The sequence below is a fragment of the Rhinolophus hipposideros genome (genome assembly GCF_964194185.1).
Source record: "Rhinolophus hipposideros genome assembly, chromosome: 1".
NCBI lineage: Eukaryota > Metazoa > Chordata > Mammalia > Chiroptera > Rhinolophidae > Rhinolophus > Rhinolophus hipposideros.
Window position 1 is genome coordinate 104,747,117 of NC_138047.1, and position 21,122 is coordinate 104,768,238.

At 39.6% G+C, this 21,122-nt stretch overlaps 1 long non-coding RNA gene across 1 annotated transcript in view; it reads right to left on the minus strand.

Annotated features, from left to right (window-relative positions):
* The window catches only part of LOC308498707, an 89,493-nt gene extending 68,615 nt beyond the window's left edge, over positions 1–20,878 (minus strand). Inside the window, exons 1-2 of the long non-coding RNA XR_013993506.1 lie at positions 20,792–20,878; positions 14,848–15,029 (exon numbers count right to left, since the gene is read on the minus strand). This is a non-coding gene — a long non-coding RNA (uncharacterized lncRNA). The remainder of the gene's footprint in view (positions 1–14,847; positions 15,030–20,791) is intronic.
* Positions 20,879–21,122: the final 244 nt, after the last annotated feature.

The following is a 21,122-nucleotide window of genomic DNA, read 5'->3' on the forward strand; positions in this document are numbered from 1 at the left end:
ATCCCCCCCCCACCCATCTAGCAACCCTCAGTTTTTCCTCTTTGTCCCCAAAACTGTTTCTGATTAGTTCATTCACTCATTCTTTTCTTTAGATTCTGCATATAAGTGAGATCATATGGTATTTGTCTTTCTCTGTCTGACTTATTTCACTTAACATAATGTTCTCTAGGTCCATTCCTGTTGTTGCAAATGGTAAGATTTCTTTCTTCTTTATGGCTGCGCAATACTCCATTGTATAAATGTACCACAGTTTCTTAATCCAGTCATCTACCGATGGGCATTTCAGATGTTTCCATGTCTTGGCTATTGTGCTTAGTGCTGCAATAAGCATAGGAGTGCATAAAGATTTTTGAATTGGACTTTTGGATTTCTCCGGATAGATACCTAAGAGTGGAATTACTGGATCATAGGGTAGTTCCATTTTCAGATTTTTGAGATACCTCCATACTGTTTTCCATAGTGGCTGCACCAATCTGCAATCCCACCAACAGTGCACAAGCGTTCCCTTTTCTCCACATCCGCGCCAGCACTTGTTGTTTGTTGATTTATTGATAATAGACTACCCAATTAAAAAATGGGCAGAGGACTTGAAGAGATATTTTTCTAAAAAGGGCATACAGATGGCAAACAGACATATGAAGAAATGCTCAACCTCACTAACCATCAGAGAAATGCAAATAAAAACCACAATGAGATGTCCTTGAATACTTTTCAATGAAGACCAGGAAGCATCTCAAGGGACCAGTATTCCTGTTCCACAGAACAAGTACAGGAAATGCAATCTAGTGTAAATGCTTTTATTTACCTATTTCTTGAGAAGGCAAGTATTGTCCTCATGCTCACTAGTAACACTAGAACCCAGATCTCTCCATTCCTAGTTTGGCTTTATAACTTATCTAGTATTGATCCATTCAGGCAGTAACAGGGTTATAACTTTGTTCTAAGTAGGAATTATTGAGAGGTTAAAGCCCAGATACCAAATTTACTACTTGCACAAATTTGGACAACACAAGTGGTTATTCTGTGTCTGTTTCTTCATCTGTAAAATCAGAATGCTAGCAGCTTCTGCTATGGGCGTGGTGCGAGAAGCACATCTGTCAGTGTGCAATGTAACCCAGGGCCAAGTATATACTATGTGCTTGACGGGTATTAGCTGGATTTTTTTCACTAATTCACTCATTTATTTAAAAAAAAACATTTATTTAATATTTAGCACTTATATGAGGTGTGATCAAACAATATGGTAAATGTTTAAACAGCAAAAAAAATATTACAGTAAAGGACACATTGCCATCAATCCCCCTCAAAATACTCCCCATCACTTCGAACACACTTATCCCCTCATTCTTGCCACTTTCTGAAGTAGTTCCAGAAGTCCTCTTTCATGAGTATCTTTAGTTGCACAGTCATGACTGTCTCGATGTCCTGAATCATTTTGAATTTAGGGAAGAGCCATAAGTCTCACAGTGCCAGATCCAGTGAATAAGGTGGATGAGGACACACTGTAATGTTTTTACTTGACAGAAATTGCCATACCCGAAGCGATGTGTGACACGGAGCATTGTCATGATGGAAGATGATTTATGGCACACTTTAAAACACACCATCTCTCAACCGTAGCTCACACCCAAATGACTGCACTGAGCAAGTTGAAACTTGTCACACACTGTCACTTAGGTTCCACGTGCTGCTTCCCACATTGAAGATCCCTGCCTTTCCGTTGGATGCAGCATTCATCGTATTTTGTGATCACGACGGAAAAGCTCCGTGTCACACATTGCTTCTGATACAGCAATTTCTGTCAAATAAAAACATTACAGTGTCACCCACCTTATTCACCAGATCTGGCACCATGTGACTTCTGGCTCTTCCCCAAAGTCAAAATGATTCAGGACATCGAGGCAGCCACGACAGTGCAACTAAAGACACTCATGAAAGAGGACCTCCAGAACTGCTTCAGAAAGTGGCAAGAACGATGGGATAAGTGTGTTCAAAGTGAGGGGGAGTATTTTGAGGGGGATTAATGGCAATGTGTCTTTTACTATAATTTGTTTTTTATTTAAACACCCACTGTATTTTATAATCACACCTTGTAAGCTTGAATAATACAAAAATAATACTTTATAGTCACAAAGTTCCTTAATGCTGTGTTTATGGGCCTCTTGTTTACCTGAGCAGCCGCACATCCTATATTCTATTCCTCATTTGTGATTTTTGTCTTAATTTCATACAGAGGTTAAACTGCTGTGGATCCTAAATACTGTCTGCTGTCCCTCAGCCCTGAGTTTATTCATCTGTTTTTCTTTTCATGAAGTGCTCTTCTGCTGCCATCTGCCTGACAAGCCCCTCTTCATCCTACAATGTTCACTTCAAGTGTCACCTCCTCCATGAAGCCCTCCCTGGCTGCCCCTGATTCATGAGTCCTTTTTGCCCATTGAACTGGGCTTCCCTTGAAGCTCTCGAAAGCATTGACTTTCTTCTCTCCAGCAGCCCACGTACTGCAGGGCATGAATGGGAGACAGATTTTCCCCTTTTTTCTCATTGCTGCTTCGAGACCCCATTCCTCCTATCTATCAAAGTATCCATCTCACTCCATGAAAATATGTGTCATCAGATTTTACCACCACCACCTACCTATCTTGTTGGCAGTTATCAGTTACAATCTAGCCATTTTTCTTCACTCCTTAAAGAATTTGACATCTGGTCATCATCTCTTCACATCATCATTGTTGTTGATTTCAGTATAGCTGATGATGGATCCAATGACCCGAAACATATAATTACTTGCCTATCTTCACTTCCACCTCTTCCTCACCTTCTATCCTCTCTTGAACCCATTTCAGTGAGGATTTTGTTCTCACCACTACAATAAAACTGTAGCTATCACAGTGGCCAGCAACCCCCAGACGAGTAGGGCCCAAAATCGAAATCAATCCTCATCTTAGAATCTCAGAATGAAGTGACACAATTGACCATCCCATCCTTCTTGAAACACTTTCTCACTTGGTGCTCAGGAAATCTCTATCTCTTGGTTTTTCTCCCATCTTCTGAGAAGGCAGTCTCTTGTCCTCAGACTACCTTGCTGTCTGCCCTTCTTCTGCCACCTGTAAATATTGGTGTTTTCTGGGCTCAGCCATACAGTCTTCCCAAGGAAGCAATCCCATGATTTAAACTACCACATATGTGCCCACAACTCTCATATTTACATTTTCAGCCATGACTGCTCCTCACCTTCCCAACTCATATATCCAACTATCTAAGTAACGATTAACTGACCAGGTCAAAAACCTCGATTGCTTTTCTGACCTACCACATCCAATGCATGGAGCAAGTCTCTCCAGTGACTTCCAACATATATCGTGAAAATGACCACTTCTCAACAACTTCACCACAACTACATCAGTTCAAGCCACCACGTCTCATTTGGTATTGTAGTGTCCTCCATTCTTTCTAGCCTCCTGTTTATTTTCATTTTAATATATAAATCATATCACGCCACCCCCCTTCTCAAACTCTGATAAAAACACTGTAAACAACACTTAAGCTGTGTTAGTCTAGACAAGGTCCTACATGGTCTGGACCCTGCAAGTATTTTCATCTTCATTTCATACCATGTACTCTACTCTGCCTCTTCTGATTATGAGACTTATTGCTGTTCTTGTAATTCAAAACTATATTCATGTCTCAGCACTTTTTCCTTGCCTGTCCCTTCTGCCTCTCCATTATTTACAGGTCTCTGATCCTTAGTTTCATCAGACATTCTCAAAGATATCTTCCTCAGAGAGGGTTTCATTCACTAAGACAGGCAAACTGGTCCCCAGCTCTCATTAGTCTCTATTCCTTTACTCTCCTTTATTTTCCTTCATAGCATTTACCTTCAAATACCACTTTATCCATGTGATTATTTATTGCATATTCACTGTGCAGTAGCCCCCCCTTTTCCATGGGGGATACGTTCCAAGATCCCCAGTGGATGCCTGAAACCACAGATAATACTGAAGCCTATATATACTATTTTTCCTATACATTCATACTTAAGATAAAGTTTAATTTATCAATTAGGCATAGTAAAAGATTAACAACAATAAATAATAACAAAATAGAATAATTATAACAATATACTATAATTTAAGTTATGTGAATGCGGTCTCTCTTTCTCAAGATACAGCATGGAGATGGTAGACAAAGGGAGGATTCATTCCCCAAGCCAGATGCAGGGGTTGTTGGGAGATTTCATCACACTACTCGGAACAATGCACAATTTAAAACTTATTGTTTATTTCTGGAATTTTAATTTAATGTTTTTGGACCACAGTTGACCATGGATATCTGAAACCATGGACAGCAAAACAGCATACAAGTAGTGGGGGGGCGGGGGGGTAGGGAATACTATACTAAAATAAATAAGTTCCGTGAAAAACAGAGACTGTATCTTTTGAATTACGTTAACATCAACAGCCAGATTAACCCATAGTGGGTACTCAATAAATATTTGTTGAATAACAAATGATATAACCAACTGTGTGCCAACAATCTCTATGATGCAGATTAACAGCAGTTGCAGCATTTTATTACATGTGACCATTCTGATGTCTGTGTTCCTTGGTTCGCCTTGAGGATGGGGGCTGTGACTTGTTATCCCCAGTGCCTTTGGAAGTTTGTGGCATCAATCAGGTAATTAGTAAGTATTTAATGGATGAAATTATATTTACTGAATTTTATGCTTTGTATCATTTGAGTCTCAGCAACCCAATGGGAAATTTAGACAAGTTATAATTATTTACCCTTTGCAACAGAAGGAAAATATCAAGAAAAGAGAACTAACTGTTTGACTCATGGCCTCATATAAAATAGAGACAAGGGGACAGAATAGGAAATGCCAGATGCAGTTTGAGATAATAGGCCGCAGCCAGATGGGGAAACCCTTTGACCACTGTGCTGGGAAATTTGGACTTTATCCTGCAGTGTATTGCCAAGCAGTTGCGCAAATTACCAGTATAATAATCACATTCAGTTTCTTCTACTATGAAACTGTACCGAGTCTAAACTGCATTTATGATATCTGAACAATCCATTCAGCTGAAGAACTGACAACCCTCTCATTGATTCTCTACTGTGTGGCTGTCTGAGAACTTCCCTTACTTAATTCATATGAAACTGAGGGGTTTCCATCTGTGCGAGGTCTAAAACAACGAAATCAACTCAAAACATTCTCTTTTACAAAGCTACTAATTATTTATTCATCCATCCATCCATCCATTTGTTCATCCATTTATCTAATCATTCATATTTATTGAGCACCTATCATATGTCTGGAACTGTGTTAGAAGTCATGATAAGTTTTAAAAATGGTTATATATATATAACACATATTATATATATGCACATATATACATATATTATATATACATATATATTATGTACTATATATAGTTGTATATATAAATATATTAACTAATAGTTGACTATTTTAGAGAGATAAAAATTGGATTCAATAGCTATCACTCATATGGCATTTTATAACTTACAAAGATTTTTGTAATATAATTCACTGATTCATTATATAAAATGTATGGAATGCTTGCTATGAGCTAAGCATTGGGTGGATAAGGATGAGTAAAAAGCCCCTGGCTCCTAGGAGTAGGCCTATCTGTGTCAGCGTGGATGGAACTGTAGGTGAGGAAAGGGCAGATATTAGCATCAGTGTCCACAACAGCTTCAGGAGGAGGCACCTTCATTACCACCCACACTTTGCAGAGGCGGGGACCAGAGTCCCTGGCTAAGCAGGAAGCCAAAGAAGACACCGTTTGCAAATAGCAAATCCAGAACCTAAATATGATTTATCCACTCCCAATCCTTATTCCTCTTCTTCCCTCCCCTTTCCTTCCTAAGCAATTCAACCCCAAAGCCATGAGGTGGGGCAGAGCAGTGCTGGCATCCACACCTGTTTGGAAAGAGCCATGATGGCTCAGAACAGAGTTTTGAAGCAATGACTTGTCACTGTCCCATGATGTCCGCAGACAACAAAGGAAGACTGGATTCAGTGGCTGAAGGCTGGACCCAGCTGAAGAGACACTGGAAGTTAATGCTCACTGTCGGTTGGGGCCTCAACTGCAGCTCTCACACAGAATCCCTACACATGCCCACTTCGTATGGTCTTCCTGTTTCCCTAGAGTATGAGAACTGCGTTCCGAGTGTAAGTGTCCCAAATAAATCAGGAGGAAGCTATAGCTGTTGATGAGTTAACTTTGGAAGATAGATGGCATGGATACAGTCACAGCTCCACATATCAAGGGGAGAGAACGCAGCTCCCACCTCCAATAGAAGACGCATCAACGGCACATTGTAAGAGCAGTATGTGGCATGGGAGATATTTATGGAACCATCTTGGAGACTACAATCTGTCGCACATATATTGAGAGGAACATTATATCAATGTTGGATATTCCTGATAAAAAGGTAATGTGAATCTAAACATGAGGCAATATTAGACAAATCCAAATGGAGGCACATTTTAAAAATAACTGGCCTGCAATTTTCAGAAGTGTCAAGGGCATGAACTTTCAAGAAAGAGTGATGAATTATTCCAGTGTGAAATTGGTTGAAGAGATATGACAAATAGAGGCAACCTGTGATTCTGAATTATATACTTTCACCATACATGACATTATTGGGGCATTTAGAAAACTTTAATGGAATTGGAAAATTAGATGTTAATACTGTATCAAGGTTACATTCCTGATTTTGATGGGGTTATTATGGTTATGTAGAAGAATATTCTTGTTTAGAAGAAATAAATACTACATTATTCGGGGTACATAGGGCATCAGGTCAATAACATACCCTCACAGTTTTTTCTTCTACATCCAATTTCCACAAGGTCAAGATTTCTTAATAAAAATATCCTGTTTTTTTTTTTTTTTATTAACCAAAACAACAGCTGGATGCCCAAGGCCATTTCCACGTACTCTATTAAGGCAATTGAGTTTATCTGTCTTCAAACCAAGCAAATGTGTACCAAACCTCTACTTCCCTTTGAATATGCAAAGACCAAATAAAAGAGGAAAATTAAATTAAAAAACTTAATGTATATGTTTTCTATCAGATTCTTTTGTGGGTTTGGGTTTGTTGTTGTTGTTTTAATCAGTTTTTCTTTGTTTTATTTTTATTTGTTTGTTTCTTTCTTACTTGAAGGAGAACTAATGGCTGCCTTGTGCTCCTGTAAGGGGGGAAAAAAAAAACTGTTTCCTAAATAATTTACACCTCATATTGACTAAGATCACAGCAGGTAGTTTAGAATAATCAACCCACATTGTGTGATAATAAGATTTTGCTGGGGGATATACACAGAGTCAGGAATTTTTAGCAATCTCTCTATTTGTGTAATTTTTCTATTTAGATGTTCTGCTATTCAAGTCAAGATTATATTTAAACTTTTCCACTCCTGAACATCACCTTGTTACTATAGATAAATGTGGTTCCTAATTGTTAATTAAATTATTTGTTCTTATAAAGCCTCACAATCATCTAATCTTTAAAAAAAAAAAAAGAAATCATGAAGAAAAACTAAGGACAGTTTCAAAAAAAAATAATAAAGAATGATTTGTACAGTCTCCACTCTAACACACTAATTTACACATAATGTGGTAACAATATAAGAATATGGACAGGGAGAGCATACAACAAATTCATGATACAGCTGTTATTAATCAGGGTGGTGGGAAGAGCAATGAGACTAGAGAAAACAAGGGATGCAATGGTATTTACTAAAGTCACCTTAAACATTATTTTTTTTCAAAAATATGAAGTGACTATGACAAAATATTGCTATTTGTTTATTGTGGGTAGTGAACAATTAGATATATTTTAGGTAATTCTCTAAGTTGTCTGTCTGTGTCTGACCTCCCTACTTCCTGATAGCCTTCAGCCTTCTCACATCTAAGAATGGTAGATGTGTAGATTGACAAGTCTATCCTAAAAGTCATATGAAATTGCAAGATACCAAGAATAGCTAAAGCCAAGTTAAAGAACAAAGTTAGAGGACGAACACTCCCTGATTTAGAAACTCAATACAAATCTAAACTATTTTAGACAGTGTAGTACAGGCAGAAGATAAACATATACGTCAATGGAATGAAACGGAGTGTTCAAAAATAAATCCTTACATTTATACTCAATTGATTTTCAACAAGGGTGCAGAGAAAATTCAATGGAGAAAGAACAGTCTTTTTAGGTTCTAGGACGCATGCAGAAGAATGAAGTCAGACTCCTACATCACAACAATATACAAATGAGTTATTTACTATAGGTAATAATTTACTATAGGTCTACGTGAGTGGAAAAGCAACACCCATAAAGTTATTAAAATACACCACAGGTCTAAGTCTTCATAACCTTAAGTTAATCTATAGTTTCTTTACTATTATATCAAAAGCAAGGGCAAAAAATGAAAGAATAGATAAATTGCAAATCACCAAAATTAAAGACTTTTGTGATGAGAAGAACATCATCAAGAAGTGAAAAAGGCAGCCCAAACATTGGAAGAGTTTATAAACCATATGTCTGATAAGGAACTTTTAAGTAGAATATATAAAGAACTCCTCTGACTCAATGATAAAAAAACAAGTAAATAATTTAAAAATGGGAATGGATTTGAATAGTTCTTTTCAAAAAAATACCTATATTCTATTCAATATAGAATGGAAAATGACTGCTAATGGGTATGGGATTTGTTTTAAGGGGGACAAAAGTGTCCTAAAATTACATTGTGGTAAATGGTTGCACAACCCTAGGAATACCTAATATCCATACAAATATCTAATAACTACAAGAACACATTTTTTACATCATAAGTTATTAAAATGCAAAGCAAATAATAAAGGATATCACTTCTTACCAGTGGGCTAACTGTAGTCAAAAAGACATATGATAAGTGTTGGTGAGAATGTGGAGGAACCAGAACCCTCCTCACACGTTGTTGTTGGGAATGTAAACTAGTGCAGCCACGTTGAAAAACAGTTTGTCAGTTCCTCAAAATGTTAAACATAGTTACTATAGGACCCAACAATCCCTTCCTGGATATATACCCAAGAGGAAGAAAATAGATATCTACATAAAAACTTGTACACAAACGTTCACAGCAGCATTATGTATAATAGTCAAAAAATAAAGGCAACCCAAATGTCCATCAACTGATGAATGGATGGATAAAATGTGGTATATTAATTCAGTGACATATTATTTGGCAATATAAAGACATAATGTGGTAATAATGCTGTGGGGACAGAGTCCCAGAGAGCAGATTCCAGGCTCTTGGCCTCCGTGGGGAGGTGCTGACTCGGGTGGTGAATGACTATCAACTGTGATTGTTTGGCCATCAGCTGTAACCAGTTAGCCAACTGGCTACTGATGTAACTACGGGGCTGCGTTGATTGGTTGGTTGGTTGGCAGGCAGAGAAGGAATGGCGGACTATGGATCTTGTGGCTACTACTGCGTGTGTCTCGCCAGGCTGCCAGAGGGAATATAGTGGTATGACCCCCCTACCTATGGCTCCGTGAGTGTTCCTTTTTGGCCTCACCATGTCCTGCGTTCTTATGTGGGGAGTGGGACCAGAGCCACCCCGCACAACAAATGGTGCAGCGAGCAGCGTCCCTCGCACAACAAATGCATGCTACAACAAGGGTGAACCTTGAAAAAAAATTATACTAAGGGAAAGAAGTCACAAAAGACCACATATTGTTTGATTCCATTTCTATGAAATGTCCAAACGCATAAAAACAGAAAGTGCATCAGTGGTTCCTTGGGGCTGAGGAGAAGGAAACGGAAAGTGACTGCTAATGGGTATGGGATTTGTTTTAAGGGAGACAAAAAGTCCTAAAATTACATAGTGGTAATGATTGCACAGCCCTGGGGATATCCTGAAACACATTGAATGATACACTTTAAATAGGTGCATTGTATGCTATGTAAATTATACTCCAATAAAACTGTTTAAAAACAGTTGTAGTGAGAGGCTGAAATGGATCATAGATCTTAATGAAAAACGACAGATAAGGAGTCTAACCTCGTTAACAATAGATGAGTGGAGTTTAGTTATTAAGACTAAATTAGCCAAATGGAACAGTCTGGCAAACATCTAACACCTTGATTGCTCCTCCATTCCTAAAGCTTGGTTTCACTCAAATGCCATTTCTTCCATGAAGTCTTTAGTGGCTTGTCCCTGCAGAGATCGTGTTTTCTTTCCACACTGCCTGAGGTCCATTTTCACAGACTCAAAGCAGAGTGCCCACAGTGAGTGGCCCACCTGCCCCACTGGGTGGGGAGCAATCAAGCCACTTGTATTTCTGTTTTACTTGTATCCACCAGAACATAGGAGTTTCTCAGTAAATGTTTATGCAGAAACAGGCAACCAGCAGCCCCAAATCTGGGTCTACTCAGCTACAGCTAGACAGAAGACATGCTTTGCCTCATGTATACACCACGTGTTTAGTAAAATAAATGATGTGTCAATGTTAAAATATTGGGCATTTCCACAGAAAGTTTCTATGTCTCTAGACTTGAAAATTTGCAGAAAATTGGGCCTGGATCCCTGCATAACATTCAACGAACATCTGTTGTGAACACCACACTGTCCACTGTCGTGACAATGACCCTCACCCTTCCTGTCTACACACTCAGCCATTTACATTTATTTACATTTTCTGCCTGGCCTAAGCATGCACTTGGTTACATGATTTCTGAGTTAACCTGTCAAGAATTACTCAGCTTTCAGTGAAGAAGTTTTTTTGTTTGTTTGTTTGTTTTTTAATTTTATTGAAATTGACTCAGAACTAACACTGGCATTAAAAGGGCCCCAGAGTTCCCAGATGAGTCATGATTGGGATAAGTGAATGAGTCATCAGAACATTCATACCTTTATTACGAATACCAATATCAAGGCTGTAAGGTGCACCTTCCACCTGGGGTTACCAAATAATTTAGTAAATAATTTATCTTACTTGTTTTACCTTAGTAAAATTCCCCTAAAGTGTTTTTTGTTGGTTATAATGTTCTTGAGGTTCTGCTGGGAAGTCCAAAAAATTTCCCCTGGGAAATATGCTGCTTCTGAGACTATTCTCCATTCAAAAATTATTGTCCTTCAATCTGATGCATTCCCTTCCTGCCACAGTACCTGTGATTCAACCACCTTGTTTGCAAAAAAATAAGTAGTCACATTTAGTCTTATGATTTCAAGTACTATCTGTACACTGATGACTTCTAACTGTATCTTCCACAAACTTGTTCCCCAAACTTCAGGTACATATGCATTTAGACATTCATTGGGCATCTCAACTTGAACTTTGGATATTCCCCCAAGCATACTCCTGTTGCTCTTCCCATCTCAGCAGACAACTCTGTTCTTTGAACTGCTCAGGCAAAACTTTTGGAGTTATTCCTGACTCCTCTTTTGTTCTCAACCCCCACATTTTGTTCATCAGCAAATCCTACTGGCTTTACCTTCAAAGTATATTCAGATTTTGTCACATCTCTCACCCCTCATCCCACCACCTTGTCCAAGCCATCCTTACTTACTACCTTAAACACTGGAAAAGCCTCCACACTGGCCTCCAGCTTCTGTCCCCACCCTTCCCCTCCAAGTCCCTTTCAGACTATACTCAAACAGCAGTCTGAGTGATTCTTCTGAAATGTCACATCTCACCCCTCATGAGTTGGCTTCCCCATTGCCCTTGAACTGTAAATAAGCAGACAACCTTCAACTGGCCTCTGAGACCACAGATGACCCCAAAAAATCTGTCCCCTCGCTTTTCTCTTTCCCTGTTATACTCCACCCTCCACTCTAGCCACTGGCCTCCTTGAATTCCATGAAAATCATGGGTTGTTCCTTCTCAGAGGCAAGTAGCCTTTCTTCCTGCAGCTCTATTAGAAATTTCACTTTCACTCTGAGGTATTTATCCATGGACGCCACCTTTAAAATGGTTTTCCCAGCACTTCTGGTCCTCCCTACCTAACTTATTTTTTGCTTTAGCAATTATCCCCATATTTATATTTTGTTTTATATTAGCTCAGATAGTTAAGTTTGCAAACTTAATTGTCTATCCCCATAGATATGTATACATATATATAATCAATAAGTTAATATTAATAATATATTACACTATTATCAATGCATATTAATAAATATGTACATTAATATTTATAATATATACAAATATAAGTAAAACTATATATGTATATACATATATACACATATGCATTATATATATAACATGTATATATGCATATTTAGTTCTAATTATATTTAGGAAATTATACCTAAACATTTGTACTTTTACTCATATTTAATACATTATGTATAAATAACATACTGTATTAATTACATATATGTATTTATACAAATTTTACTTATTCACATGTTCTACTATACATTTTACTTATTTCTCATGTTCGTTGTCTGTCCCACCCTCCCAGAATATATAAGGACCGTGAGGGCAGAAATTTATGTTGATTGTGACTCGTGCTGGATCCCCAAGGCTGAGAAAAGGGACTGGCATCTAAAAATGTGTGCGAGGCATCCATTAGTCACTTCCATCTGCACCCCACTGGTCTGAGCCCAGCTGCATGGGCCCCAGCCTAACTGCCAGGGACCCTGGGAAATAGAGAAGAGAAGAGAGAGGCACTACCTCCGGCCATCTCTGCCCCATCCAGAATGCAAGCATGAGCACTGCTAGTCCAGCTCGTCTCTCCAGCCCAACTCACACTGCCATCCACGTGTGATGCTGTGATGCCCTTTTGTGGCTTCTAGCTCCTTCCTTCCAGTAGCATGCACTTTTCTGCCTTCTGTTCTCACGTACCCCGGAGGTTCTCTAGGGTGAGGCCTGCTTATGTCACTTTGGTTCCACACCCTAGCTACCTTTCAGTCACAAAGGAGCCAGCCTTTTCTTCCTCCTTTGTAAGGGAAAGTACCGTTTCCTTCTTTCAATAAAGGCAAATTCATTAGAAATTTGGCAGCTCCCCAAACACTCCCACAAAGGAACTCTCTTTGAAACATTCCCCTCTCCCTCCCACCTCATGACTTCCTCAAGCTTGAAACTACCTCTGTCAACTTCTTGGCTTTAAAATAACTGACTCATCTAAGGCACACTGATCTCCAAAGTCACCTGCATGGCTGAGTACAGACATGAAGCGGCCAGAGACACCAAAAAGTATAAAGCACCCCAGACAAAGTGATGACAGGAGGTGGGAAAGTTTTCGCTTTCCCTTAATTTACATTTATCACATGCCAGTAATTGCAAATTCCAAAAGAGTGGGGCACCTCTTCTCTGCTGTCACCTCGAAGAGCCCAGCACAGTGCCTGGCAAACAATAAGAGCATAATACATGTTTGTTGATTGATTACAATGAATGCTGGTCTCTGCTCTTGGTTCTATAAATGCGTAGTCGCATTTATCTGTGAATAAACTTTACGGAGATCAATATTATCATTCTAGTCTGCAGATAAGAAAACGGGGATTCACAGAGGTAGGGTACTCAGTCCAAGTTCCACAGATACTCATGGATAGAACTGAGAATGGAACCAGCTGTTTCTGGAGCCACTTTTCTTCCTCTTTCCATGACACCCCACTGCCTGGTCAGGTAGCGTGAGCTCCTGGCCAGTGCCCATGAGAATGGCTCTTCAATGATGCAATCACTCAGCGTGGACAGAGCCTGTGGTGCTGTCACACAGGATATGCAGGAAAGGGCCGGCAGCTCCTCTTCCTAGAAAAGGGAGGTGCGCACCCGCATGGATGCCACCCACAGAACCACATCACTGCGGCAGACGCAGCCACAGACCCACCTCTGCTCATCTACAGAGAGACTGATAATGATGGTGATACACATGGTAATCTGTTTGCCCTGGCACGTAGCCCACACCAACCGTCATGACTTGGCGTCTTTTGTCTCATATCATATCAATCCTCTGAGATAAGTATTAGCATCCTTGCTATTATTCAGTTGCAGTTAAACAACTTCCCCTTGGTCACACACATCGAGGTCTCCTGTCAGGGACTTCAGTCCGGAGCTGGCTGACTGCAGAGGCTGAGACCGTAGCCTTGGTGTTGGACACTGTCCCACACGGACAGAGACGCAGAGACACGTGCAGAGACACTCCTAGCTTCAACTCCTTGGGGGTTGTGTAGGCCCCTTTCTGAGGAATCTGAGATTAGAGAAGAGGACTCGCCAGCTCTAATTTCCCATCTCACTCTTAGGAGAGTGCCCGGTTTTGGGCACCCAGACATGTGGCAGAAAGAAGGAGGAGCATTAGCAGGCAAAGTAGGCAGCCCTGAGAGTTGGTTTCAAGCCACTTCAACAAATCCAGCGAGTGCACTGTTCACTATAAAACATGCCCTTATTAGGGCCCCGTTTTCTCCCTCTTCCAGTTATTCTACTGGTTTTCCAGTGATAGGGAAGCTAAAAAGGAACTAACCTTTGTCAGACATCTAGTTTGTGCGTGAAGCTCTACATAAATGATCGCACTTAAGAACCTTTACAAAATATGTGTGATTATCCCCGTTTTACAGATGAAAGAAATGAGACTCCAAAAAGCAACTCGACAGGGGTCACATAGCTCGTTACCCGGAGAGAACGATGTGTGTGATTGTGGAGCCCACGTTCTTCCTTTTACACCATGTAAAAGTGGTTAGCTCCCTTACAAACTAAAAATGACAAAATCAACTGGGTCCGGACTATTTCACAGCATTGTTCTAGGCTCTTGGCCTGAAGAATTGCATCCCATCCTTATAAAACCCTCCAAGGTAGTTCCTATGATTCCTATGTGATGGTGAGAAACGTGTTGCTGAAGTAACTTACCGTCATGCAGCTGGGCAGTTGCAGAGTTCAAGCCCAGGCAGCAGATTCCAGCACCCAGGTCCTCAGGCATTAGGCCACACTCCCTCCTGTGCAGCACAACCAGCACAAAGCCTGCCGAACAACGGGATTGTTCAAAGCAATGTTGACCTCCATTCTCCCTGGACATCAAAACAGCCAGTTCTCTGGAGAGAAAAAACAATGATGTCATAAAATATGGATGTGTGTCTGTAACTGTTTTTGCACTTAAGAGAGCCAAATGAAATACAACTCTAAATAAATGCTGTGTTAAAACAATGGTCTCTTTGGGGGCAAAAATGGAAGGCAGACGTGTTGTACGGTAAGAAAGATTTTGCCAGATGTCTCTAAACCTCACTTTGCCCCAATTATTTTGCTATGTCCACATGAATTTTTGGTTGTAACAATATGTAATTTGTTCTAGAATATTTTTTTATCATCTAGATAACGTGTTGTTTATGTTTTGCTATTTGTTTGGCTCTGTGAAATGGTGTCCAAATTATTAAATTCTTATTGAGATTAAATTGAATTATAGAGTTTCTGTTCTCACTCATGATGCCAATTGCCTCTTATTTTCACTAAAAAGAGATTATCCAGGATCATCCTAGGGAATATGCAAGAGAGAGGTCCTTCCAAGGACAGAATCCTAAGCAGGGTCAACTCAGAGCTTGCCAAATGGAGGAGATGTTAACAGTAGATCTAGTCAAATAAATCTTGTCCAGAAGAGCCGAGCCAAAATCAGGATAAAGAGAAAGAAAAATGTAATAGATAAGAACAAAATTTGAGTACCAAATATTGTGAAACCAGGAATAAATAGGCTAAAGATACATGGAGATTATCAGATGAAAGATAGTGGGAGTAAGACCCAAATATGTCTGATGGTCCAGAGCAGAGGCTACTGGTATGGACATTTCCTTTGGGAATTACCGACAGGAAAAGAATTCAGCCTGTGCAGGTGATGTGTTGAGGAAGGACCAAAGGGACACAAGAGCTTTCATAGTTTGTCTTGGGTGAGTGACTGCCTGACACTAGGGAAAATCCAGCTTGCACCAAGCAGAGCAGAAGCCATTTTAGAAATTTAGAGTGATTTTTGGAAGGTAGATATGGGAAAACAAGAAGGGAAAGACCAAGCAGGCAGAAGGAAATAAGTGGAGACAGGTCTGGTCAGACCTTGTTTTCCTGCTATCTAGAAACATGACTGCTGACCACTGGAAGAAGCTAAGCCCTCGATGGCCTTGGCCTCTGAAGAATAAAACAGCCTCAGCTGGGCCGAGACAAGCCTTCTCCAGTTGGAGAAAAAGTCACCTTTTCTCCCTCTGCCGTCTGAGGGTCTTTGCCACGTGCAGCCAAACATTCTTCTGGTCTTGGCCTGACAAAGGAGAAGAACTGGGTGTATGCAAGGAGAACTGACAATCACTAGTAGTAGTAGATAAGGACTGGTATACTTTTATTTGTTGTGTCTTTGGCCTGAACAAATCTTTTTTCAAGTTATAGTTCCTAAGTTAATAATTACTGAAAACAACACAATGCAGACCCCAACTCTATGATTGTATCAATGGAAATGCTGATAAGAAATAATAATATAGTCAATAATGTTGCAATAACTCTGTATACTGCCAGGTGGGTACGAGATTAATCAGGGGGAATCACTGCATAAATTAGATAAATGTCTAACCACTATGCTGTACACCTGAGACTAATATAAAATAATATCCAGTGTCTACTGTAACTGGAAAAAAATAATAATTTATATATATATATATATATATATGTATATATATATATATATATATATATATATATGTATATATCATTGGTCCAATTATTATTTTTTAAAATACTGCTTACCTTACTGACTTAAAAGAGCTTAGTGGTTACAGGAACTGGCCTTGCAGGAAAACACTCAGGCTGTATTTCCATTCAGCCATGTGTATTATATGATCCTGGGAAAGGAACTCTTGCTTTCCAAGCCCAAGATTTCCCCTCTTTGAAATATGTTGTGAAAATGCTAAATGAAGCCAAAGTAAACCTTCAGTACCAAGGAAAAGGCTGCAATTCTGCCTCATTGATTCCACAACCAATTTGTGTCGAGCTGCCTGGTAGCCAGGGCAAAAATGTCACATTATCAGTTCTATGATTCTCATTTCTAGAAATGAAAGGACATTGAGTCTTTTATAAAATAAATTTTGTACGTGGCAATTTCTGTAGAGGGCAGAAAACAATTAAATGGATAATGAAAAAGAGTGGCACTTCGGAAGCATTTTTCATGAATCTGGGTTCTGCTCCCTTTTGCTGCTGATTTTTGGCATGTATAACAAAGTTTGGTAAATTGTAGGGACAAACCATGGAAATCTACTTCTGGGGTTCAGGAGCATATGGAAATATCAAGGGAGTTGTTCTATGGCCTTATAAGTCAACATAAAACATAGTCACAGGGATATAAAATACAGTACGGGGAATATAATCAGTAATGTTGTAAAGATTATGTAGGGTAACAGATGGGCACTGGACTTATCAGGGGCATCATTTCATATACTGCGTAGATGTCTGACCACTGTGCTGTAGACCTGAGGCAGATGTAGAATAACATTGAATGTCAACTATAATTAAATAACACACACACACACACACACACATCACATAGTGTAAAGTACAGCATAGGAAATACAGTCAATTGTATTGTAACAGAGTGATAGTAGATTGGTGGGGGAAGTGATCACTTTGTGAAGGGTGTGTATGTCTAACCGTTATGTTGCTTTGTTCATCTGAAACTAATAAAAAAATTACTATGGATAAAATGAAGATTCAGCCTAAGAAAAAGTGTATAGAATGGTAAATTTGACTCAAAAAGGGGAACAAAGCGGTCTTCATCCCTAGAGAACCATGGGTGTTTCAATATCACATTTTCCTATCCCTTAATCTGAGTCTGTGCAGTCCTATAAAATATGCAATGTCTGGATGATTGGGGAACAGGTACGGTAGGTTAAATCTAAAAACCCAACTTAAATATTAATCAGTAGAATACAATTCAGCAATTAAAACAAATGAATTAGATTTATACACACCAACATAGATCTTTAAAAACATCATGTGGAATGCAATCAAAGCTAATTACAGAAAGATAAACATTGTATGGTGATATTTGCATAAAAAATTTTAAGCTTCAGAATCTGGTTAACAATGGTTAACCTTGGATTCAAGGTATAAATAGTTGACTGATAAATGACGCACTGAATTCATCTTAGCAACTAGCTCTTGAGAAATAAGGGATGATAAGGAAAGGGACAGAGCAATAAACATCAGCTTCATGGTGATATTCTATTATTAACAAAAATGTGTGAAGCAAATATAAAATGTGAATGCCCCTTCATTAGGAAAGGCAGGGACACATGATTGTTCAAATATTCCCTTTTTGCTTCTTTATCTTTCAAGTTTGGCTTTTCTGAAGAATAAAAGCATACCTGTTGGATAGGTTTACATGAGAGCCAAGCACAGCTGCTCCAGGACGCTTGTTATGTTCTAAACCCCACATCAAGGAGGGGTTCCTCCACCTGCCTACTACACAGCTGGGGCCATGCTCAGGTTCATGGTGGTCGCAGAGGGGGGAAGTACAAGTCTTCTGAGCCTTCATCTGACTTGCCATTGCAAGGCCCAGAAATATTTCAAGGCTATTTTGAAGCAGCCTGGGTTCCTGTTGAGACTGCATCAGAGATCAAGAATTTTTCTGGAAGCTTCCTTTTGTAGACTATAGAATAATGGGTAAGGATGGGTCAAAACCATGGGTTGGACCCTTGGCAAATACTTAGTAAATTCTTCAAAATGGTCATTGTTAACCAGATTCTGAACCCAACTACCTCGTTAAAGGAGATATATGAGTATATACTCGAGAAACTGAAATCATCCACTTTTTTGAGGAAAACTGGAGTGGGCGGGATGGGTTTCCCCATTTCTAACTACAGGTGTTTACCTGCCAATAATATGGGTGCACTGGAACTTGCCATTGTCTCCCTGGAAAGTAACCCTGTACCCACTGCTACATTTGTTAACCCAAATACATTTTATTCACTCTTCAAATCTTATGTGATCACCTCCAGAGAACTCCACCTTCTGCTATCCAGTCCCCAAGTTTGGTTAGAGGATCCATTACAGCCTGTGCATGTCTCCTTAATATTTCTCGGCAGGCCCTTTTCTTTTGGTAGTGAATATGTTAAGGGGAAAGAGAAAAGTTTTTTGTTTGTTTGTTTGATTGTTTGTTTGTTTTAATGGCTTTTGCCAAAGTTATTTTATAGTCATCCATGCATATATTGATTTGATTACATTATCTCTTATATTTATGTAGCATTAAAGGAAACAAAAATCCCGTAATCTCTTGAGTAGATGTAGATACAGGAAGCCTGGCCTGCTGACACTCTTGTCTTCGGGAATGACCCAGGGCCTCTGCTGTGCGGTGGCTGTGACTAACCAGCCAAGGGTGGGCACCTGACAAAAAGACACTCCGTTCTTAGGTTGACCTCTGCTCTATGGCCAGAACTGACACTAATGGTATTTTAGTGCCTTTTCATGGCTCAATACATACGCTGTACTAGACTAAGCACTTGTCATACATTATCTGATTTTTTTCCTCACAAAATTACAACAGGAGTGCGAACCATAATTATCCCTGTATGACTCTAAGAACATTGAGATTCTGAGAGTTTCACAACTTGCTTAAGGTCACAGACTTAATCAATGTTAGAGCTAGATTTTTATCTGAGGTCTGTGGGACTCCAAAGCTAAATCCATATGACCCTGTGTGAAAAAGATGAGTCTCGACATCAAATTCCTCTCACAAATGTGAAATTGGGCAACATGGACAGACCACAGCTATTACAATGGGGCTGGAAGGCGAGAGAATGGCTTTAGATAGAGCCTTATTTAGTGAGATCAGGGAAATCAGGAGAGAATAGTAAAGGAGGGCAAGCATAAAAGTCTGACGCTAGAGACATGAGGGCTGAGAAGATGTGTACCGGTAGGAAGAGGAACAAGCCCATAACAAATAAGCATTAAGAAGATCCACAAGTTTCTCCAACTGAGGGTACTGGGGCCATTTTGAGTGAGTTCTGTCCCAGCACTTGTCTTCATGAGGACCTCTCCCTGACTTTTCTAAGATTTCTGTGTCTCTTACTGTTCACATCTATGTATGATTCCAAAAATTAAAAAAAAAAGACAAAGTCACTTTAAATAGAACCAAAAGGGCATAGAGGAAATACATAAGTCATTACACATAATGCTTTCATGCCCACGAGACATCTTTACTACGGATGTTTTACAACCAAAAAAACTGAGGCTCGGACAGAGCTAGTCATTTGCCCAAGGTCCTAATTCAATTCTCAGCATGACTGACTTTCACACCCACTGTTGCTGCGGCTCCCAAATGCTTCCAAAGGATGATCTAAAGAACGGGACGCCAGGACACCCCTGGGTGAGATACACGCTGGGAGATGGGGAGACCAGGACATGTCTGCCTCTCACGCGTAAAGCATGCTGGGAACTGACCATGAGAGTCTCTGGTCACTGGTTAGTGGGCGTTGGATCCACTTGAGAGTGAGCAGGGCATGTGTGTAGGTGTTTGGTGCATGTGTCAGCACATTACTAGCTGTGTCTGTGGAAATGTGAATACTCAGACATGGATGGGCCAAGATGCTTCTGTAGGTGAACACATGTATGACCATATGAGTGTACACCTCTGAGGAATGTGGACTTTTTTGAATCTATAAAAGAAACTTTGTGATTAACAAAAAGAAAAATCTATGGAAAAACATCAAAATTCCCAGCCAGAGATCTGGCCTAAACCCATCTCTCTAAGGTTTTGTTTTTATAGAATACATCAACTCTGCATTTGCCAAGATCTCGGCCTAGATTAGATGCAAGAATCGCTTATTTCACTGACCTTGAGCTTTCTTGGGCTTTTTATCTTCCTGCTGAGATGTTCAATTGTAAAGAATTAGAAACATTTCCAGGGACCTTTTGTGAACATCTAAGAAAACAGAATACAGCGGCATAACTATCATACACACAGGGCTAGTGGCTCATAGAGAAGTTTCACTTTTGTCATTTTGTTTGACCCATATAACAAATCTGCAGAGAAAACATTTTAAAATTGAAGAAACTGAGGCTTTAGGAACATGAAACTATGCAGCCAATGGGACTTATTGAAAGGCAGGGGGTAGAAATGGAATTTTAAACCCAGGCTCTTTCTCCCGGGACTGCGTTCTTGAAAA